The 25,361-nt window shown below is 41.9% G+C and overlaps 1 protein-coding gene across 1 annotated transcript in view; it reads right to left on the bottom strand.

Annotated features, from left to right (window-relative positions):
* The window catches only part of LOC122812305 (venom factor-like), a 1,464,680-nt gene that overhangs the window by 934,091 nt on the left and 505,228 nt on the right, over positions 1-25,361 (bottom strand). The gene's annotated exons all lie outside the window — the stretch shown is intronic.

Genomic DNA, 25,361 nt, shown 5'->3' on the forward strand with positions numbered 1-25,361 from the left:
ACCATATAAAAAAAATCTAGCTGAAGCTACAAAGATACAAGTTGTCAAAGAACAGAAATATTCCAATGCTGCTATTGCTTTAGGCAGGATACATTCAACAGTAGCATCCAAAAACAACAAACAAAAGTTTAAAAGAACTCTGTGGTCTAAACTTCACTACAGTTTACGGCTATATTAACAGTGTCAGGGGCGCAGCAGGTTGCACACTGTCAGTGTACAACTATATTAGCAGTGCCAGGAGCACATCAGGTCACAGACTCACAGTGTACAGCTATATTACAATGTCAGGAGTGCAGCAGATCACACGCAGTGTACAGCTATATTAGCAGTGTCAGCAGCGCAGCATTTCGCACACTCACAGTGTACTGCTATATTAGCAGTGTCAGGAGCACAGCAGGTCGCACACTCACAGTGTACAACTGTATTAGCAGTGTCAGGAGTGCAGCAAGTTGCATACTCGCAAGGTGCATCTATATTACCAGAGTCAGGAGCACAACAGGTCACACACTCACAGGGTACAGCTAAATTACCAGTGTCAGGAGCACAGCAGGTCACACACTCACAGCATACAGCTATATTAGCAGTGACAGGAATGCAGCAGGTCGCACACTCCCAGCGTACAACTTTATTAGCAGTGTCAAAAGCGCAGCTTGTTGCACACTCACAGTGTGCAGCTATATTAGCAGTTTCAGGAGCACAGCAGGTCGCACACTCACAGTGTACAGCTATATTAGCAGTGTCAGGAACACAGCAGGTCACACACTCTCATTTAGTGATGGAAGACCAAAAGGCTATTGGTTGGATTTCACAGCCAGGTAATTGGACTACTGACACTGCAGTGCAGCGATGGGGGTGGGTGGTGGGGATTGCTGCAATTCTGAATCTGTCTTCCTTCAGATGAGACATTAAACCAAGGCCTCATCTGCCAGAGTTGGTGGTAGCTTAGGTGGATGCAAAAGATCCCACAGCACCTGTCAAAAAAGCAGGGGAAATTTCCAGATGCTCAGGCAAAATTTTCCCTAGCAATATAAATACCATCTTGAGTTTCCCCCAAAAAGAGGCCACTAGCCTAGTGGGACTAACCTAAATAAATGATAAATAAAAATAAATAGCCAGTATATCACTGTCTTGCTTTATGGTGCATCCTTCATTGAGAGTAAAAATAGAAAAACAATTAATTTATTTGTGGTTTTGCATTCCTTTCTTAAATTCTGGTGATTGTTACTGCAACAAATGTAAGAACAATTACAGAAACATAATGTAAAAATTGTAATATAGCTTGTTTACAGGTTTATACTACACAAATCCTCTTGCTACTACTACCACAACATCAATATGCCTTCATCAAATTTTTAAGCTATGTAATATTTTGTATTGTGTAATACTTTGTATTAACTTCTGCTGGTTTTTGCGTTTGTAAAATTTTGGATTAATTCTGTTGCAAATTTTGTTGATTTTTATTTGAATGTATGTACATGGAGCATTTCTCTTCGGGCCTCCATTGAAAAAGGGCTCATCTCAGCCCACTGGACTTTCCCATTTAACAAACTGCAAATAAATAAATTATAGGTATGTACCAGGCTAGCTGTTCTTGTGGGCCATTTTAAGCTTAGCAAATTGCCCTTCTGGGCACAGCAAATAGATGCTTAGATCCTGAATGTAGTCTAAACTGAGATACATTTATTTTTTTTAATGTCATGAAAACATACTGCAGAAGAAACAGGAAATTACATCAAGCACATTACTGTAAGTTGTTATTCTTCTTTCGGCTTTTCCCGGTTAGGGGTTGCCACAGTGGAACTCTGGTCTGCTAATGATTGGCAGTAGATTTTTTTATGGGTGCTGAGGTGCCAGCTAAACGCCCAACCTTCAACAAAGGCACGCCCATTCTACGCATGTCTTTCAAACGCCACTGGACCGCAGGGAGGGCATGCAGACTCCACACAGAAGGCGCTCCAGCCGAGAATCGAACAGGAGAACCTCTTGCTGTGAGGCAACAACGCTACCGCTGCACCATTACTGTAAGTATCCACCAGAAAACACTGCCATCTTCTGGCTAAGCATATTATTACACATAACTGAATATGCACACACATAGAAGTTGTTGCTATATTTCTCTTATACTTATTTCTATTTTATTTTATTTTATTTTACATTTGTTGACCGGGATAGTCCGACTGGGTACATGTCCATTTTCAGTGGAGGCCTGGGGAGAAAAGCTCCAAAGATAATTACAACAGCAAACATGACACAAATACACATTTAGCCAAGTTTACACACTCAGTTGACATTTGAGTTATACAATCTAACAAAATTATGGTGTAGCACACTTAATATAACAGATTGAATAGTATTAATACACAAGAATTAGTATTAGTACACAAGAATAGTATTATACACATTTTGATTTATATTTCTATTTAAAATAAGTCTATTATGTTCTCATTTACTTAAATCTGAATACAACTGAAAAAATAAGTTGTTGCTATATACATAGCTAACAGTGTTTTATTCTTGAAATAACTGCTTTCATTTGGTTATAGACTGGCTTTACCCATCATATGGTCGATAATTATACATAACCCCTAATGAGAATATCGTGTCATAGATAGTTTAACGGGAATCATGCATGGGATAAAGCATTATGAGTTGCCTCTGTCCATTACTATTACAGGGGACAATCCTGGGGTACATTTTTACAGTTTTCCATCCATAGATCTAAATTGCACTTGAGTATAGACAGGGATGAGCTTTGTTTTATTTGGATGGGGAGTCCAGAGTGGTGGTGGTATCATCTGCAAGATATTCCTGTCCCTCCAAACCATTCTGTTGATCTTGCAGAAGAAGTTTAGATCCCTAGACCAAGTATTTCTGATGTCATTTAACTTACTAACGTGTAGTAAATCCATCAGTAATGGGTCAGAGGATGCCTTGTATCCGAGACACAGATCACCTCTTTACAGTCTGTAGGATATAGAGTTTAAAGACTGGGCTTTGCGTTGGTCCATATAGGACATGTTGTCTAGGCCTTGTATCCTTTTACCAATGTATTTCTCTAGATGTGGGCTGAGTAAATAGGGAAGATGACATACCTAGATCTAGACACAATCCCTTTGTTTAGAAGCTGTGCAATATAGAAGGACATTCCTACAGCAATAGACATGTTGATCAAAAGTTTGGTCACTCTCCACAAATTCCAAACAACTGGGTCAGCTTTTATGGGGTGTATTGTCAATGTGGTAGTTCCCTGGTTTAGATGACTTCCTAAAGAATACAGTAATGCATTTTTGGGCATTTGTTTTCACGTCATGATTTTGGCACCAACTATTTATTTGAGATAAACCGTCCTGTAGGATGGCTAAGTCATTTGGGGAATTCAGTTACTGCTCCTAGCTTGCAGTCATCTGCAAACTTAGTCAGCCAGAGCCCTGTAGCATTGGCTTTTACTTCAGAAAAGTAGATGCCAAACAGGAGTGGTCAAAGCACAGATTCCTATGGGAATCCAAGGTTGACTATTCTCTTTGTGGAGGTAATTTTCCCTATTTTGATTATCTGCATCCTATCTATGAGTCAGTTGGCAATCTGGTGGGTGACATGGAGGTTTATTTCCAGTTTATTTAACTTTTAGGTTCATAGGTTCATAGGTGTTTATTAGTCTAGCCACCACAAGGGCCTTTTTAAGCCTAGCCATGCATCCCAAAACTCTGACAAGTTCTGATACCCTTGATAAGTGTAAGCATGGGCCTGGGAGATGAACCATTTACAAGTTACCTCTGTCTATTAGAGACATAGGTGCCAAACCAGGGATGAATTTCCGGTTTCCCATCCAATTGTCCAAGTTGCACTTGAATTGGGTTAGGGAGGAACTCTGCTTCACATGGATGGGGAGCCTGTTCTATAGACGGGGGGTAGTCTCTGAGATACATACCTATCTCTCCAGCAGGTCCTATTTATATCCCAGGCAAGGTTTAAGTATTTAGAATGGGTAATTATGGTGCTGTTTGTTTTGTGGATATGCAGGGGGTCCATCAGAATGGGGTTTGACAATACCCTGTATGTCAGGCATAGACCCCCCCTCAAAAGTCTGTAGGAGACAAAATACAGAGATAGGGCTTTGAGGCAGTCTGCATAGGACACTTTACTTCTGCCCTGTATTCTTTTAGTAAGGAACCTCTGTGGTTGTTCCAATTGTTTGATATCCCTGGTTACGTAAATACCAAAGTGGGCACTGTACTCAGTGATAGGTCTGATGAATGCCAAATACAGTGGAACAATGGCTTCCTTGGACTTAGATGCCATACCTTTGTTTATAACTTGAGCAATATATCAAATCAAATTTTTTTGTTTATTTTTATATTTGTATATCAAACTGGTTTGTACAGAAATGTGTTTTGAAACGATATTTTACAAAGTGTTTGTGCCTAAAATGTATCCACAGTGTGGCCTACTGGAAGAGAACAGAAATGTACATGCACTATTACAACTGTTTAAATGTATATGTTAACAGAGGAAATGGAGGGTTAACTTCAGTCCAGCAAACATCAGATAAATAGCTGAAATTAAATTACTTTATAGCCTACACAATAAAAGATGATATTTTTCAGTTTTCAATGCAGCGAGTGTCACAGAGTCTGTACTAGGGAGCTTTCTGTATTGTCTGTATTGAACTAATTACTAGTCTTGAAAGCATGAAGAAATGCAATTGTTTTATTACTTTCAGCATCTGCCACAGATCTGAAGTTTGTGTATTTTACGGGTAGATGCTAAATGCTACCAGCTGCCTTCATTGGTTGTTTTGGCCTGGAACTAGGACTCAGATGACAAGAACTGATGTAATTCTGCAAGCTATCCCAGAAGTAATATTTAAGATATTAATTTGAGAAGTCTCTTAGTAAGACAGAGCATTTTGCATTCTGTCTTGGACCTGGCAACAACTAGAAGATCCATTCACCACATCTGTCTTGCTCTATTAGTAAGTTCTTAGGTTATAGTATAATTATGTTAGATTCAGTCAGGAAAATAATAAAGTTTACTTTATTTTTCTTTATTTGAGACTGTCCTGCAATGTTGTTTTAAATATTTCCTGTGGTTTTGAACTCTGATGTCACTGTGTATATATGTTTTTTTATTATTTATTATTAAATATATTTAAACCTTTAATTATGGCTAATCTGTGTAGAGATATTTAAGTTTTGAGAGTACTTGCATATTTATTTGGTGACACTGTATGAGCCACTCCTAATAGCCTGGTTCTTGGTCAAACTACCATTTGTATTAATATTAATATTACACAGTAAAATCAGTCTCCCATTGTTAAGGGCCTTAAAGTAGTTGATAAGAGGTTCTGGTAGCAGTGGTAATTACCTTATAGTCTGGGCAGAAGAGACATAGCTAGTAAATGTGTGCCAGTCTTTCCCAGGTGTGTGTGTGTGTGTGTGTGTGTGTGTGTGTGTGTGTGTGTGTGTGTGTGTGTGTGTGTGTAAAACAAATCTCCATGAGTGTGTGTGTCAGCTACTTGGGCAGGGACACAAAGCACTGGTTGTAGAGAGAGAGTGTTGGAGGACTTGGCTTGGAACCCTGGTTAAGGACTCAACTCTATAGCTGTGCCTGTGGGGAGTCTTATTGGGGATCTGGAGAAATAGGGAGAAACAAGCCCTGGGCTGACTGTCATCTCTGTGTGCTCTTAAAGGAAATTGCACTTGATGCAGAGAGCTGCATCTGGAAATACTGGGTGTGTACCTTCTATCCCCTCAGCGAACACCCCGCCACTGTTGCCAGTGGTGAGGATTGAGGTTCCTTGATTATTGGTCCAGTGGTGGGGCATCACAAGGGCTGTGCCTAAATCATGCTTTATGCTATTTAAGATAGATCCAGGTACATTGTCAGGACACATCGATGCAGCATTTTTTTGTTTTTCATGACATTTTTAGGTCTTGGTCTTGTGAGACAGGTGGAGGCGAGTCAGTTTCAGGCATATCATGAGGACAGGAATGAACTAAAGAATAGTAGTATAGTTGATAATGAGGTAAGATTTCATGTTTTAATATATTTAATTATATTTGAGTAAATGTATGTTATGTTATCAGTGCTCTACCCAGTGACAATTGGATGGGGAACAAGAAATTCATCCCTGGTTTATCACCTACATCTCTAATGGACAGTAGTGGACGCCTGTAGTTCATTCATCTCCCAAGCCCCTGCTTACAGTTATCAAACAAGTTATCAGAACCTGGCAGAGATTTGGGAGGCATGGCTAGGCTTAAGTCAAATCAAAGTCAAGTCAAAGAAAACTTTATTGTCATTCAGAATGCAGGAACAGTTGCAAATACAGACAGAGAAAAATTAATAAAATATCATAGTAGAAATGTAATAAATAGCAATCAGTAAGTAAAGTAGGACAGCAGTGACCCACACCCATCCCAGAACAGCAGATAAGGAAGAGAAGGACCAATATGAAGGTTAATATTGTCAAAGTAAAATTGAAACAATAGCAGCATATCTACGATTAGACTGAAATATTGCAGTTTGTATATTGCACTTTACAGTCCTTCAGTGTGTAGGAGAGCTAACTTAAAAAGCCCCTTGTGGTCGTTAGCCTAGTAAACACCTATGAACCTATGAACGTTACTAGATGGGTAGCTAATTGGCTCACTGACAGAACACAATCTGTCAAAACTGGTGATTCCACCTCCACCAGTAGACCCATCACCAGTGGAGTACTACAGGGGTCTGTGTTGGGACCTTATTGTTTGGCATCTATTTCTCAGAAGTCCAGGCCAAAGTACATGGCCTTTGGCTCACCAAGTCTACTGATGATTGGAAAATGGGAGCAATTATTGAGTCCCCCAGTGATGTCAACATATTATAAGGGCTCACACAAACAAATGATTGGTGCCAAAGCCATGTTCTAAAACTAAATGCAAAAAAAATGCATTACTATTCCCTTTGGCAAAACAGAATTCCCAACAAATTACAATATTGACAGCAATCCCCTGAGCTCCAACCCAGTGGTGTGAGACTCAGGAACACAGGTTGACAGCAATCTGACCTTTGACCACCACGTTTCCACAATGGTAAGGAAAGCCTACATAGTGCAGCTCATAAGCAAGGGCACAGCATCCAGGTCAAGGGATATTATAAGGCCAATGTACTTGACCCTCATCAGACCACCAATAGAGTATAATGTACCTGTTTGCATGTACCTCCCCAGACACCTGCAGAAGCTGGAGAGACCTCAGATGTTTCTCACTAAGAAAATACAGGGATTCAAAACCATGATCTACATGGACAAGCTGAACGCTCTGCCATTTTACTCTGTATCTTATAGGCTGCTGACAGGTGACTTGTGCCTGGCCTATAGGGCAATCTCTGACCCTGCCCTAATGGAAATGCTGCACATCCACAAGTCAAATGGCACAAGAGTCACTTGTCTCAACATAGCTTGTGATATTAACAGAACATGCTGGAGAGACAGATATGTCTTCCAGAGACTGACGCTTCTCTGGAATAGACTTTCTTTTCACATAAAACAGAGCTCCTCACTGACCCTATTCAAACACAACCTAGATAATTGGATGGGAGACCTCAAATTTACTGCTGGAGTGGCACCAAAGTCCCTCATGGACAGGGGTAGCCAGTGGTGATTACAGACCCACTATGTTCATAAATTCATTCTGTGAAATACCCAAAAAGAACAACTTGGGATACTTGGGATTAAAGTGGCTAGGCTTGTAAAGGCTCTAGGGCAGCTAGCATAGTAACCTCCTATGAACCTACGAATAAATAATTAAATATTTACCATAAACTTGTTTCTCTGGTCTCTGGTTTGTGTCCAGACACTGGAACATCAGGACTGGTGCCTTTGATTCCCTCTCGTGACAACAATGAGCTCTTTACAAGCTGCTCCCTATCCATAACTCCTTACTGCTGCTGCTGTATCCTCCAAACTGCTTACATCATCTAAAATGATCTAAAACTGCTGTATCCTCCAAACTGCGTACATCATCTAAAATGATCCAAAACTGCTGTATCCTCCAAACTGCGTACATCATCTAAAATGATCTAAAACTGCTGTATCCTCCAAACTGTGTACATCATCTAAAATGATCTAAAACTGCTGTATCCTCCAAACTGCATACATCATCTAAAATGATCTAAAACTGCTGTATCCTCCAAACTGTGTACATCATCTTAAATTATCTAAAACTGCTGTATCCTCCAAACTGCGTACATCATCTAAAATGATCTAAAACTGCTGTATCCTCCAAACTGCGTACATCATCTAAAATGATCTAAAACTGCTGTATCCTCCAAACTGTGTACATCATCTTAAATGATCTAAAACTGCTGTATCCTCCAAACTGCGTACATCATCTAAAATGATCTAAAACTGCTGTATCCTCCAAACTGTGTACATCATCTTAAATGATCTAAAACTGCTGTATCCTCCAAACTGCTTACATCATCTAAAATGATCTAAAACTGCTGTATCCTCCAAACTGCTTACATCATCTAAAATGATCTAAAACTGCTGTATCCTCCAAACTGTGTACATCATCTAAAATGATCTAAAACTGCTGTATCCTCCAAACTGTGTACATCATCTTAAATGATCTAAAACTGCTGTATCCTCCAAACTGCGTACAACATCTAAAATGATCTAAAACTGCTGTATCCTCCAAACTGCGTACATCATCTAAAATGATCTTAAAGAGCCATACAGTAAACTCTGCATTAACTGGCACCCATGGGGATTGGTAGATGCCATATAACTGTAGTTTCTGGTTGCTTGAGATTTACTATTAAAAATAGGCCTGACTAATACTGTATCCTATACTATTTATTTGGTTTGACTTGTTCTTAGGCTGGGGAGAGAGGGAATTTATTCCTAGCTTCCTTTTTAAAACTCTAAAACTCTAAAAATGTAAGGTATGTTTCTGCATGGAGGGGGACAGAAAGTGCAACACATGAAAATTGTACTGTATTTCTTAGATTTTTTTTTTCTGGTTGCTTGAGAGTTCTGGTTGCTTGAATTCCAGTTAACTGAGAGTTTACTGTAATGTATTCTTACAGGCCAACAAAATAACTGACTTTCTCTCACATTCAGCAAGGGCTACTACAGGAAAAGGCAACCGCCCCTTTGCACAACTTGAGTATGGCCTTCTCTTGTTTATTTGTCTAAAACATCATCACCCTTCAAACCCTCTCCAATAACATATGTTGATTTGTGGCAGACTCAGCATGGAATGAACATACTTCCTTACTCTTTCAAAGGTTAATTGGTTCCAGTACAGACCAGATGACAATCTTCTTCTTGGCTCCTTACTCTTAAAAATACTCAAAACATGTCACCCCCTTTCCTGTTCCTTTTCAAACTTTTTACTGCCACTCTGATCTATAACCTAAGAAGCCAAGCCAGATCTGATCACTCCTTACAAACCCCTTCTCTCAAACTGTACTCTACTAGCCATCACTTCTCTATACTGGTCCCAAAACAGTGGCAGTCACTGCCTTCTGATTTAACTGATCACACAAAGTACTCCCTGTTCAAGCCACAGTTCAAACAATACTTACTGAAACAGTTTGAATGCAGGTGTCCATCCCAAGGACATGGAACGTAATCCAGTATCTGCATCTAGTAGTGCCTTTGCCTTCCACACATCTGATCCACCTGATCAAGTCATTCGTCCTAAACTGTGATTCAGCGTAATGTACCAGTATTGCTCTAGGCCCACTACACAAAATCTAATCCCTTCTGTCATCTTATTGGGCGTCATTAGATTTCCTAACCTACCAACTACTACTCACATCTCTCACCTCTTCAACTTCTCTTATTTTAAATCTGTTCTACCTTTTCTCTTCCAGTTATGTAACTGTAATTATAGATGGTCTGTTTGATCTTTGATATATATATATATATATATTGTTTGTCCAATTGCCAGTGCTTAGTCCTAAATGTAAAGCACTGCTATTTCTATAATGTGCATTGTTTTGTTACGTTATGATGTAAACCAGACTGAGCATGTAATTGATCATTGGTCAGTGTTCTACTCTTGAAAATACATTTAAACAATTAAATAAATAAATACATCTAACTTTATGCAGAAATAGCACAAGAAACAGAGAAAAAAAATTCAAGTCAATTTATAGGCCCCCTCAATATGTATATGACAATTTGAAGGGAGACAGTGGCAAGTTGTTCCAGTATCTGGACAGAGATTAGATAAATCTAATTTTATGGGCAAGTTTATAATTTGAATATTTCTCAGGTCTTGTTTGGACAATAGAACATCACAACAGAGTTCCCAGCCAATGTGGGTGGCCTAATGCAACAATCCTTAAGAATGGTTGTCCCAAATGATACTTCAGAGCAAAAATATGAATGGAAGACCAAGTACCTGCTGCTGTCTCATCAAGTGGAACATTACACAGTAATGCTGTCACTGTAGTTTAAGCTTAATGGACTGCGCCTTCAGTGGAATGGGCAGCTGTCTGACTGGTGTGCTGTAAGAGGAGGAAATGCAATCTGAAATCCATTTAGCCAGTGTAATCTTAGTAATCTTAAGATCAAGCCTGACTGGTGAAAAACTGAAAAAAGGTTGTTCGTCTTTCCTGAAATCTTCTTTGCAATCCAAATAGAATCATATTTGTCTCTGTACATCCAGAGAATGTAGCAAATACTTTCCTTTGTAAGCATATTTTGGAAAGAGTACCTGAAGGTGAATGCAGTGATTCAGATGATTTGAGTGACTACTGTCTGGACATTAAGGACAGCCTTGTCCTAAGGGATACTTGGTCCTGATGGAAAATTATGTATGGTTATTATGAGGACAGTGCACAAAACCTGGAAACTCTTCTGGATGAAGAAATACCCTTCAATAGAGCAGTCTACCATAACAACTTGAGTTTGACAAAAATTATTAGCTTGAAGTGAGGTCTTGCTAAACTTTCAAGCAGATATTTGTGAACCTAAGCCATAGCTGGTTTAACTACCAGAGGTCCAAAGTGGAACATTCCTTTAAGGAAGTTGCTTTACAGGATTTGTGTGAGGCCATGGAATGCATTGAAAAATCTTCACGATAAGAGGAAATTGCTGTTACATGCACTTTAAATGAGGAGTAACTTGCTTCTTTGATATACAGTTCGACTAAGAAAGCTAATACTTGATCTAATTGTGCCAGAATTGGTGAAATGTTTCTTTCATATACTGATGCATAATATTTTTTCTTCTTCTCTTTATAGATTTTGCTGGTTGGGGGCTTCTGAGAGGCTGCAATAAGCTTAACGGCATCCAGAAAGAACACTGCAATCAAGAGTGGTTTGATGAAGGGTGTTCCTGTTGACATATTTTGAGTATCCATCTACCAATTTAAGCTCTGTATGGAAATCCAAGACAACTTGATACTGTGGTGAACTGATGACAGGACTGATACCCTTGCAGTTAAAGGGTCCATTTTCGGATTCTAACAAAGTCTGGAATGGGGAAACATCTGCTCATAGTTGGCCCTGCAGAAGCAGAAACAAGACCTCAGAAACTACTGACAAAATTCTGTCCTGTGACCATGATCACTAATTGCCTCAGTGAGTCCGGCCAGCAACCTGTGAAGATCAACTCATATGATGATTGCAATTGAGATTTAGTTACATTTACCATGATCCCCAAACACAGTCAGGTTTAAAGTATTGCCTTGGTAGAATAAGTTGATACATAGATTGGGCTTCCAAGAGCCAATTATCTAGTATGGGAAGATCCGCACCCCTTGAAGTTACATCTGAGCAGTGACTGGGACAATATCTTTGGTAAACACAGAGGGGGCTGTAGTAAGACCATATTGGAGGACCTAAAACTGGTAATGGTTGTCCCCAACCTGGAAGTTAAACAGCCCTCTTGATACTTTGTCTATCTCTATGTGCAGGTAAGTAACTTGAAGATCTAGAGAGTACATGCTGTCCCTGCCTGAAGGCACAGCAGTATGAACTGTACAGTGACCACTTGGAAACATTCCTTTGCAAAGCAGTTGACCTAAGGTTGAGTATCAGCCAGGAGTCCTTCTTTTTTTGTTTTTGTGCTAAAAAGAATCTGGAGTAACATCTGGATATGATTCTTAGTCACCTCTATTGTTGGGGTGGCATCCAGGATTAAAGTTACCCCTGCCCTGGGAACCTTTGTCTTGGTGCTGATGGAACTTAGTCACCTCTATTTTTGGGGTGGCATCCAGGATTAAAGTTACCCCTGCCCTGGGAACCTCTGTCTTGGTGCTGCTAGAAATTAGTCACCTCTATCACTGGGGTGGCATCCAGGATTAAAGTTACCCCTGCCCTGAGAACCTTTGTCTTGGTGCTGCTAGAACTTAGTCACCTCTATCGTTGGGGTGGCATCCAGGATTAAAGTTACCCCTGCCCTGGGAACCTTTGTCTTGGTGCTGCTAGAAATTAGTCACCTCTATCATTGGGGTGGCATCCAGGATTAAAGTCTCTTCTGCCCTGGGCACCTTTGTCTTGGCGCTCCTAGAACTTAGTCACCTCTATCGTTGGGGTGGCATCCAGGATTAAAGTCTCTTCTGCCCTGGGAACCTTTGTCTTGGTGCTGTTGGAACTTTCAAAACTAAAGGTTCCATGCCCCTTTCTGCTTACATTGTCATGTCCTTTGCTGGGCAGTAAACTTGCCTACAGCAGTAAGCATTTTGCCCTCTTGCTCATAAGTAGACAGTCTTTCCTTGACTTGCTCCCCACACAGTATATTACCATCAAAGGGGGAGTTAATAGTGGTCCTGGAAATCCATAAGATGCAATCAAGTCTGTCTTCTCATAGTCAAGCCTGATTCTGGTGCCCTTGCTACTCCATCCATTGTGTTATATAAGATGCATGGTCTGAGAAAGGTGTTCTCCAGTTGGCAACTGTTTCACATTTTCTGATGCTTTGTTTGTGATCTCTCTCTGAAACCCAATCATGTGGGTCATGTATGTCAATGCTCTAGCCAACAGAGTCATTGCCAGCTTTAGCCCTCTCCCCCCCAGGGACCAGTCACACTATCAGTAGATTGCCAGGCACCCAGTATTACTGCTGCACAGGTTAAAACAGCACTGTCCAAGGCCAAAAATACAGCATCTATGGGACCTGACAATATCTCTGGCTGTGTTCTACATGAACTACAGAGTGAACTGGCACCTCACCTGTGTGCTCTGTTCAATCACAGCCTCACCTCAGGCTTTGTCCCTACCGAATGACTCACTGCTACAGTCATCCCTCTCCACAAAGGAGGAGTGACTACAGACCCTGAGAACTATCACCCCCATTAGCCTGACAAGTCTGATATTCAAAGCTACGGGAATGCATCATCATGGACCTAATAAACAAGGATATAGGGAATCTCCAAACTCTGGATCCCACACAGTTTGGTTTTGTGAAGGGTAGATCATGCCTACTCAACTTGGTTGACTTCTTTGAGTCAGTCACCAGAGCTGTGGATGAAGGCAAGTTGGTTGATACAGCCTACCTTGATCTGGCCAAGGCCTTTGACACCATTCCCTAATCAGGAATCATAGAAATACTCTCTAAGCTAGGCATCAACCCCTATATCATTAGGTAGGTTGCAATCTGGCTCACAGATAGAACCCACAGTGTGAAAGTAACTGACTCCAAGTCAGACTGCCGACCAGTCACGAGTGGAGTCCCACAGGGTTTGGTCCTGGGTCCTCTCCTGTTTTATATCTACTTCTCTGAAGTTCAGGCAACATGAAGGGACTCTAGCTGACAAAGTTCACAGATGATTGCAAGTTGGGCGCTATTATTAACTTCCCAAGTGATGATGACATTGTACAGAAAGGCCTCACTGAGATGACGACTGGTGTCAGAACCATGGCCTTAAGCTCAATGCCAAAAATGTGTCGTCATCCCCTTTGGAAAAACCCGGTTCCCATGAATTACCACATCTATGGTAGTCCACTGAACATAGAAGGCATTATAAGAGATCTGGGAACACAGGTTGACAGCAACCTCTCTTTTGACTACCACATTGCCACTGTGATCAGAAAGTCCTTCTATGTGGCACATCTCATTACTAAGGGTTTTGCGTCCAAGAAGAAAGAGGTCATTGTCTCCCTCTACTCTTCCCTCATTAGGTCAATTATTGAGTACAATACCCCATTTGGCATGTACCTCACTAAACACCTGCAACAACTGGAGAGGCCACAAAAGTACCTCACAAAGAGTATCCTAGACTTTAAACATTTGTCCTATATGGACAGACTAAAAAAAACCCAACTATTCTCTGTCTCATATCGCCTACTTAGAGGCAATCTCTGTTTGACTTACAAAGTCGTGTCTGACCCAGCTCTGTTAGAAATGCGACATCTAAAGAAATCTCAATCCCTCTGCACCACACATGCCAGAGACCTCAACCTTATTACCACAATCAACAGAACATGCTGGAGGGACAGGTTCATAATCTAGAAACTGCCCATGCTATGGAATAGACTTCCCATGCATGTCAAGCAGAGCACCTCAATGGCCCTCTTCAAGAGAAATCTTGATGACTTGCTGGGAAATAGAAAATTCACCCCAGGGATCACTCCACTGGCTCTACTTGATAGAGGCACTGGGAACTAAGGTCGGGTGGCACAATGCCAGGGTAATCCTATGGGCTAGGCTTGTAAAGGCTCCAGGTCCTTTAGCCTAGTACACACCTATTAACCTATGAACCTATGAACAGAGAATGGACTGGGCACATATACCTGTTTCCCTAATCAATCCATCATTTGAGAACGGGCTCTGCTACATACAGTTCCTTCCAAACTTTGTTGTAAACAATGTCAAACAGTTTGTCTGGGGGATGTACCCATGCTGCTGGGGAAGAGGAATTACAGGCCTCCTGAAAGACCTATTCCACGGGGGGGGGGGGTCTATTGGCCATGATCCCCTATGCCTCATCATCTCCAATATCTTGTTGAAGGAAGTGCCTTCTGGAGGGGATTTGGGGGAACCTCCCCTTTGCCCAGATCTGTAGCTGAAGTGGGAGACTCAGAGGGAGAATTCATGTGCTTCCTATTACACTTTCTCTTCCTTTGGTCTAGAGCAAAAGTCTTTGTCCAAACTTTTCTGAGAAGATTATTCTCTCGATATCACCAGATTAGGCATAGTAATCATCTGGTCCTGAGGGGACCTAGATGATGGTTGACTCAATGGTCCATCTTCTTTGGTGTCTCAGGGTGGAATCAGAAAATATGACACAATGGGCACAAACGAGATATGTGCAGCTCAGTTCTGCACCATGGAGTCTACCAAGGTGCTCAGGGCCATAGTCAACAGACCCAACAAAGTTAAGCTCTCCAGTGACATTTAGCATCCTAGTCTGGCCATTGGCTCCTAAGCCTCTGCTGCTGGGACCAAGATGGGAACTTTTGATCTGCAAACAGTGAATACTGATTGCTCTGATACTGATAATAGCAACAAAATCATTGGTGCTACCACAGCTGATGCTAGGCCTCTTGGGCCTAGTAACAGTCGACAATGAAGTAATAGGCACCAATGTTACTGGCACCAATGTAGCCAGCACTGGAGAGACAAGATCTATCTGCACTGAAGTGCCCAACATAATAGTCACTACCATTTCCTTTACTAATGGTGCCAAGACCTGGTCTGGAGGACAAATGACAAGTTGGGTAGTAGGTGGGATTTCCTGGCCCATGGAAGAAACTGTCAAGGCTGAGATGACACTGTACTGATGTTGGGCCTTTATGAAGGCTGACATAATCTGGTCCCAGTCACACTGTATAGGGCCCCTGAAGGACCTGAAAGGATGAACAGAAGACACTGGTGGGGTGTCTTGAGTGACTTAGCTCTTGAAAGCGTCTTCTCTGATGAGAAGCTGCTAGTATATCTGCTCAGTGACAACTCCTTTATGGTGTGGGAGGACCCTTGCAAGAAAGAAGAGATTGGCTTGGTAGGCATCATAGTAGTGGATGCCTTTCTTCTGAGAGATGGGGATAAAGTTCAAGAAATTTTGGAGGGAGGGAGTCTTTCAATGATGGGTTGATCATCTGCCTTCCTCTTATCTTCCTCAATTTTCTGAGTCAGTAGAACTGCAGTTCCTTTTGGTGTTAAGTCAGGATGGGGAATGCCCTTAACAATTAACTTGTTTTTATGTTCAGCAACCATTCTAGTTTTGAAATTTTCACAAATACTGTAATTGCTAGAGGTTCCCTATTATATTGAAGAAAGTTTAACTTGTCAAAATGCCAAACGTTGATAGCTAAACTCCCAAAATGGCAAAACCGCGAACAGTCACCTAAGCAAATTTTTTCCCATGGAAAAAATTTGCTTGGCTGATGGACACCACAAAAACCTTTAAACCCAAATCAGGTGAGGGGCTTTACCCCCCATATCCCCCATTGTGGGGGATTGTGCCCCCCACAACCCCCTAACAAAATATACTAACTCAGAGATCGCTCTACACTGGGGAAAAGGACAAATTCTCGGTAACTGCCAAGCAAATTTTTTTCTCTGAGTAAAAATTTACTTAGGTGGCCGATCGTGGTTTTGCCATTTTGGAGTTTAGCTGTCGAAGTTTGGCATTTTGACAAGCTAAACTTTCGTCAATATAATCGGGAACCATTGCTAGAGAGATGGGCTGCCCCTAATCAAATTAAACATAATTTATTGGGATCCTATGGTGGAATCTTGTCCCACATCTTTTACATTTCTTAAAACCTGTCTTTCCTTCATTCTGCATATCCTGTCCTAAAATCAAGCTCACAACAAAAGTCCAAAAGCCTTTTCTAATAAATAGAAAGTTAAAGATACCAGACAGATAAGAATATCAGTGGCCTTGATGTGACTTGTTTGGGAAGGTGACGGAGAAAAAATGGATTAAAAAGATAAAAGTAAAGTTTTAAAGAAACCAATCAGCTAGTAAAAAAAGAAGTTATGTAGAAGTTATGTGGAGTACCATAGGGTTCAGTCCTAGGCCCTCTCCTGTTTGGTATCTACTTCTCTGATGTACAGACTAACACAGAAAGTCTTTGTCTTACAAAGTTCGCAGATGACTGCAAACTAGGAGCCTTAATCAAAACTCCTAATGATGTGGACATCCTACAAAAGGGCCTCATTGAGACAGATGCTTGGTGTCAAAGCCATGGCCTCAAGCTCAGTGCCAAAAAGTGCATTGTTATCCCTTTTGGTAAAAACTCTGTACCAATGAACTACCACATAGGCGGTAGTCTACTTAACACCGAAAGTGTGATAAGAGACCTTGGGACACAGGTGGACAGTAGTCTTTCCTTTGATAATCACATTGTCACAGTAGTCAGGAAATCCTTTTACGTGGCATACCTCATCACAAAAGATTTTTCAACCAGTAAAAAAGAGGTCATTGTTCCCCTCTACTCATCACTCATTAGACCCATTATAGAGTACAATGCCCATTTTAGTATGTACCTCACAAGACATCTACAACAACTGGAAAAGCTGCAGAAATACTTCACAAAGAGGATTACCGGCCTCAAACAGATGTCCTATGCAGACCGTCTCAAAAAATTCCAGCTTTACTCAGAAGCGATCTCTGTCTAACATACAAAGCTATGTCAAACCCAGAGCTGTTGGACATGCTCCACTTAAAGAAATCCCAGTACCTCCGAGCTACACGCTCTAGGGATCTAAACCTTGTCACCACAATAAACAGAACATGCTGGAGGGATAGATTCCTGTCCTACAGACTTCCCATACGCTGGAACAAACCACCCATCTGTATCAAGCAAAGCTCCTCATTAGCACTCTTCAAGAAAAATCTTGATGATTGGATGAGAGATAGGAAATTCACACTGGGGATCACTTCTGTGGCTCTGCTTGACAGGGGCACAGGAAAATAATTTTCTTGGGTGGCAAAAGTCAGGGTACCGTTTGGCTAGGCTTATATAGGCCCTAGGGCCAATAGCCTAGTACCTACCTATGAACCTATACCATTCTATGGGGGGTTGTCCATCTCACCTTCATTCTGTACTGGTTGGGTTTAGAACTGATCATTGATTCTGACTCAGCCTATACAAAATTTCAAAGACTTCCACTGGGTTGTGGCTGTACCCCTACCCCATCAGGCTTAGAGAAGATTACCCAGATCTTGTTTGCAGATATTAGCCCTACTGTTAAAAAATATTTACATGTCTAAACAGACTAATGAAGAGAGTTAGAGAACATTATATTCCAATCAGAACCACTCGGTCCCCAGGAGCTAAAGGCTGGGGGACGGAGGGTGGGATGTGGAAATGAAGGCGAGATGGGCAACTCACATGGAACGTTATGGTGCATACATAACTTCATTATGTGATGTTGTCCTATCTCACCTTCATTCTGTACTGGTTGGGACAGCATCCCTAGCACCATCTTTCAAGGGAGAATACTCTTCAGAACAGTGGACCCAAAAGAGGCCTTGTTTCTGGAGCCCAAATCCACTTTGTAATGAGTGGTAAAGGTATGAGGCTTTACCCATGTTGCTGCTGCACAAACAGAATTCATAGGTAGCCTCGCCTGAAAGGCAGAAGAAGTTGCTATAGCCCTTGTAGAATGACCTTTTAGCTTTCTGGGAAGTTCTTTGTTTTGAGATTTGTAAGTGAAAGTAATACACTCTGTAAGCAATTTTGAAAGAGTAACCTTTGATATGGGGGCACCTTTCTTTTTGTCTGAAAAATGATACAAATAACTGGCCTGATTTCCTGTAAATTGGTAAGTCACTAGATTGATTCAGATTAGATTCTGAGCACACGTAGGGTAGGAAGGAAGCATTTGTTCACAGAGAAACTCTATATTTGTGGAAAACCGTGTAGGTGGGCCATACTGACAATGCTTGTAGATCTGATACCCTTCTAGCAGACATGATGGCTACCAGAAATGTTGTATTCTACGTTAAGAACTTTAGGTCACAGGATGATGCGGGTTGAAAGGGAGGAAGAATCAAACTGGATAAAACAAAGTTTAGGTCCTATGGGGCTGGAGGGTCTTAGAACAGAGGCCTGAGTAAGAAAGTACCCTTCAAGAAAGCTTTGCAAAGCCTGTGAGACATGATTTTAGTCATATTTCTCCTAGATGGTAGTTGGATATAGCCGCCAGTTGAATTCAAATAGTAGCCACAGCTGCACCCTCATTAAAAAGGCTTTGCCAGAAAGTCTAATGCAGATGTTATAGGGGCAGTGAAAGGATCAATGTGATTGTTGAAGGCCCAATGGGAAAATCTTTTTCATCTGCTTGAATATAATTTTCTGGTTGAAGCCTTATGAGACGAAATTAAAACATGTTTCACTGCAGGGGAAATGTCAGGAGCCCTGGCTATGTGTGGAACTGAAGCAGTTAAGCTGTCAACTTGAGGGTTTGAACTGATGGATGGAGCTTCCTTGAGGGATGAGTCAGAAGGTCTGGAACCAGGTCCAGAATCCATGGCTCCTCCTGGAGATGGGGCCAAAGAAGGGGAACCAAATTTGACGAAGCTAGTATGGGGTGACGAGTATCAAATTCCTTCCCAATCAGATGGTTTTCTGAAGGACTTTGGGAATCAAGGGAAAGGAGGGGAAAGTGTAGAGGAGACCCAGAGGCTAACTGTGTACAAGTGTGTCCCTTGGTGACTTCCCGGTGGGGGGGGGGGTCAGGGAAAAATAGCTGCCACACTTGGCATTCATGGATGTGGTGAAGAGATCACAGCAAGGCTGGCCCCAGTTTTGGAAGATCTTTTCTGCTACTGCTGGCTTTAGGGACCTCTCATGAGACATCAGAATAGCTCTGCTGAGTTTGTCTGCTATCACATTGGATTTCTCCAGGATGTACATTGCTATCAGAAAATGTTGGGAAGAGACTACCATGCTCTTAGGGCCTCTCGATAGAGGGAGTAAGACTTGGTTCCTCCTTGTTTTTTATGTACCATACAACTGACATGTTGTCTGTCTGTATCGCAATCGCTCCTAATGGAAGGGAGTCTTGGAATGCTTGCAACACTAGAAGCACTGCTCTCATCTCTAGGACATTGATATGCAAATGGGTCTCATGATCCTGCCAAGTTCCCTGGACTGTCTTTCTAAGATAATGCCCCCCTGCCCTATCTGGGAAGCATCTCTGGTCACTGGCTGATGATTGTGGAAAAACAAATGGTCAGCCTAGGGTCACCAGAGTGGAATGAAGCCATCAATGAAGGTCTTTCTTGCAGGATTCTGTGATAATAATTTGGTGAGACATGGGTATCTCCTACATGGACCACTGAGTGAACAGCAACCACTACAAAATTCTCATGTGCAGGCGTGCTAGTGGTATCAAGGTTATCGCTGCTGCCATGGTACCCAAACCCCTGAGGACAATCTTTGCTTGCACTTTTTTCTTGGCTATAAGATTTTTCACTTGATGATGTAGGGCTTGAACCCTTTTGGGGGAAAGCTTGGCCAATATTTGTTTTGTATCTAAGTCTCCTCCTATAAATACGATATGTTGAGATGGCAACAAGGCAGATTTTTCATAATTTATTGTGATCCTAAATGAGAGCAGAGCTGTATGGTGGTGTCTCTCACTCTTGTTAGTAGATGGTCGGTGATGGTGGTGGTTAGGAGCCAGTCATCTAAGTATGGAAGCACTCAGAATCCAAGATGCCTCAGGTAAGCCGTGACCACTGCCATGCATTTGGTGAACACTCTGGGGGTTGTAGTGAAACCAAAAGGCAGAGGTCGAAACTGGTAGTGACTGGCTCCCAGCTAAAAGTGCAAATGGCTCCTGGATCACCTGTCCATTTTGATATGGTAGTACACATCCTTGGGATCTATCGAGCACATCCATTCATCTTTTCCCAGGAAGGGGGGTATCGACTGCAATGGCACCATCTGGAACTTTGTTTTTTTACGGACTTGTTTAGTCAGCTGAGATTCAAAATGGGCCTCTAGTCCCCTGTCTTTTTTGGAATTAAAAAGAACCTTGAGTAAGTTCTGTATCCAGTTTGGCGTGTGGGGACAGTTTGGATGACTCTTTCATCTAGCAACATTTGTATTTCTAGAGTTGCAGATCCCTTTGACTGGATGGAACATCTGGGACTGATTTTGTTTTTAAGGGGGAAAAGAAAAGGGAATGTGAGAACCTCTGGATATGATTGGTTGTCCCCCATTTGTCTTTTGTTTCTAGCCAGGCACTTGTGTACAAAGATAAGCGACTCCCGACTGCCTCCAGAGATGGACAGGCACGCCTCCTTTCAGGAGCACTGGAAGGGCTTACCAAGGAAGGAGTGCCTGTTGCCCTGGTTCTCTTAAACTCCCTCTGCTACATGGTTGGCATCTTCCATTGTTACTTCCCCCTCTGCCCCTGAAAGAAGAATCACCACATGTGTCCTGGAAATCTCTCTGGGATTTTTGAAACCACACTTTTCCCCCTTCTGACCTTTGGGATAAGGTCTGATTGGTAGAGAGAAGTGGACTTCAATGGCAGAGAGAGTCTTTCCTTCCAATTCACACCTGGTTAGTATCTCTTTAAGTTTTGGCCCAAACAAGGATAAGCTGTAAGAAGGCTCCACAAAATCACGTAAGTGCAGCCAGGAATGTCCCCTTAAGGAAATTCCTGCACCCGCTGCCCTACTCGCTTCATCAGCTGCATAAGAAGGGAGCCTCATGGAGGAGTTTACTACTGAATTTAAGGTGGAGAGCTGAGAGGAAACCTTGTCCAAAACCCCCGCAGCTACAGAACCTTGGAGGACATATCCTAGCTCCTTCAGGCAATCCCTCTGAAGCCTAGTGAAATGGGTCAGATAGTTCACTGACCTGAAAGCAAAGGACGCTGAAGAAAACATGCACTTTCCATATCTGTCCATCGTGCAAGATTCCTTGTTTGGCAGATGGACAGACAAGGATGTCTCTGAAAGCTCCACAGTGATGAACTTATTTGGCATCCTAGGAACAGGTTCCACTGAGTCTGGAAACTCCCATGTCTTCTGATTGACTACATTCATGAGCTTATCAAAAGGCAGTGACACGCCCAAGAGGTGGAAGGGTGAGACCCAAAAGCCTCTGGGTATATAGACTCATCCTCAGAAGTGGTGATGGGTTTCCACCCTCCTCTCTGTTTAAGAATTTCCAGGATGTCTGCAAAGGAGACATCCTCAGAGGGTGACCATGGAGACCCTTCTGCCTCATCAAGGTCCATATCTGAAGTGATGGACTCCTCTGGGGAGTCTAAATGCTTCCTTTTGCATAATCTCTTCTGAGGGACCTCTTTGGAAGGGTAATCCAGAGAGGTTTCAGAAGAGATAGTCTCACCTAATGGGGCATCCTGAGGCTTTAGGTCTACACATCTGTGTGGATGTGATGGTATTGAGACAGACACTGGTGCTTTTGGGGGAAGAGTACCTGAACCTGAGACCAGAGCTGTCTGTGGTGACAGCACTCTCCTTATCAGCTTGAAAGTCCTCTGGGCTGGATCTGTGGAAACCTCTGGCTCTAAAGAACCAGAAGGCATCTCCAGAACCAAGGTGATGGGCTCCGAGGCTGATGTAGGAGCTGAGCTCACCTGCGCCAAAGCCCTGAGAGGCAAGTTCAGATCAGACAGCTATCCGACCCGACTCTCCTCACTAGACCCGACCGGAGAACGTCAGCTCCTAGACCCCTCAAATTCTGATGGAACCAAGGAAGTTGGAGTGGTAGTCAGGCCCGAAGATCCTGGTGCAGGTTTTGGCACCAACAGTTCCACTACGATTGGATCCAGGCACTCCAGCTCTGAAGTCCAAGATCGGGTCAGAGGTGGAATCGATGAAGAGGAGATAGACTTCATTGGCTCTGAATCCCTCTGAGTTGGAGTCAACAGTATGTTGGCCAGCACTGGTATCCATAGAAGTCTCCTCACCACATGATCCACTTCATCACTGGAGAGGCTCCTGGAGGACCGAGAGGAAGGAGAAGGAGACCTCACTGGCTGCAGCAATGGAGATCTAAGATTTGGGGAGACTGGTTCCAAAACAGGGGACAGGCTCCGAATTTGAAACTCTGTCAGCCCCAAAGTCACAATAGGAGAAAAGCAGGAAGATTTTTTGGGCCTGAAAGCCTTTGGGTCCAAGGATGAATCTTTTGCAACTTTTTAGTCAGTTCCAAATGATAAACAGAGGTAGATGCCCTTTTACCCGACTTCTCAGACCTGGAAGACAGGGATTTTTGTGTTTTTGAGGTACTTTGAGTCCCTTCCATAGCTTCTGTGAAAGGAGTGTTTAATAGTACTCTTAAGATCAGTTTGTTCTTTCTTTCCATCAACACCCTGGAGCTGTAAGCATGACAGAAAGAACACGATTCGTGAAGGTGAACTACATCTAAACAATCAACACAACTAGTATGTCCATCAGTTAATGACATTTTCTGGCTGCATTTGTCACATTTTTTAAACCCTGAAGGTTTTGACTCTTTTGGATCCTTTGACATTTTGTATTAATAATAGTATCAATACACAATCAATGCTAACAGAACACTATTAAGGAAAAAACAAACTTTTTTATTTATTTATTTTTTTTATAAACAGGTCAATAGAACAACCACATAACAGCAACTCAAGGTTTTAGTATGTAATGAAAAAAGGAAGGGTAGTTCTCTAAGTAAAACGAACTAGCCCCTAACTAGAGTAGAGAAAAAAGAAAAGGAGGAAGAAGGCCCTCTAAGTTAAACGGGCCAACGGTAGCCGTCTAACTTAAATGAGCTACCAAAGCACAAGAAAAGATTTTTCTCCAAGCTCTCTAACGTAAACAAGCTTGGATAGCTGGGATAGGGAGGGAGAAGAAAAAAAAAGGCCTTGAGGTAAAAATGACAGCCACAAGAAACAGCCAACAACACAGTGAGCACTCTAATTTAGCTAAAAACTAAACTACTAATACTCTAAATGCTTTAAACAACAGTAAATAGACAATTTCAATAATTTTAAACAATTAGCTAAAGAAAATGTTTCCACTTAGCCAGACCCTGAATGGAAGCACCCGATCTTGGTTAGCGGCAAATGAGATCTGGGTAATCTTCCATAAGCATGATAGGATAGGGCTACAGCCATGAGCTGCTGGAAGTCCTTGAGCTTTTGTATAGGCTGAGTCGGAACCGGTGATCGGTTCCGAACCCAACCAGGACAGAATGAAGGCAAGATAGGACAACATCACATTTTCTATTTCTAAGCAAAAATATGAGGAAAAGGACTAGGGGGTCCAGAGAAGTAAATATCGTGGGAAGAAATATCCAGGGAATTGTTATGGCTATGCTTGCATAGGCCCGAGGGCCAATAGCCTAGTACCATCCTATGAACCTATGAACTCAGCTGTTCAATAACTATTCAAAAACTCCCTTCTAACTCTCAGAATGTTTGGAGATGCCATTGCCTAAATGGTGGCATCGTGATCTGGAGGATACAGTGACAACATTTAGTTATGGGTAGGGAGGAGCTCAAACTTGTAAGGAGTTTTCTGCCATCACTAGAGGGCACTAAAGGCACCAGTCCTGATGTTCCAGTGAGAAACTTAGCACTTGGTACATTTTTTAAATATTATTTACAATGCAAAGGCCATTCAATTATAAAACAACAGAGCCATAGCTAGGTCATCTGGTTCCCTAGGTAGTTCTCTAGACTGGCACTTCCAACAATCCAAAGCTGAGAATAGGCTTTCCAAAGCTGAAGACTAAAAACAAAAGCAATAACAAACTATTAAACAGAAATGGTAGCAAACCCCTTGCTGCACTTACTAACATGCTGAGCTAATACATGCAACCACAAATGCAGTATCAGCATTCATTAAAGAAGCCAAAATATTACACATGGCTTCTTGAATTGATGATGGTACTATATAGTACATGTTGCTAGTTTTATATAACATTTTAAGAAAGGGTTTCAAAAAACGAAAACATGCAAAAACTGAAGTAGCCATCAGCTTAAGAGCTACTTACATCTGGTGGTGCATCTGCAGGCCGGACACCTTAGCAAGAGTCTATAAACAGAGCTTCCCCTAAATTGTAAATATTCTTGACAAATAGATAGCATATACTGCTGCTTGTACCATCTTGTGTGCACATGCATACACACACACACACACACACACACACACACACACACACACACACACACACACACATTAAAATTCTCAAGTCCATGGCTTAAAAATGAGTATGCCTCCTAAATTATGCATTAGCAAAGCAGCTGAGAACAGAATGCACTAAAACTACAGAATTAAGTCACTCAAAAGCAATAACTAACTAACTAAATAAAATAAATAAATACATGAAGTAAAATAAAATAAAGTTTTTTTCCAGCTTGGTGTTTATAATAGTGACACCAAGGAAGCAGTCTGAGGCCAGCTGTTAAGAGCCCATTATGTTCTGTTTGTTACATACATGTACTG

Source organism: Protopterus annectens, chromosome 9.part0, assembly GCF_019279795.1.
Source record: "Protopterus annectens isolate FY-2018-M chromosome 9.part0, PAN1.0, whole genome shotgun sequence".
Lineage (NCBI taxonomy): Eukaryota > Metazoa > Chordata > Ceratodontiformes > Protopteridae > Protopterus > Protopterus annectens.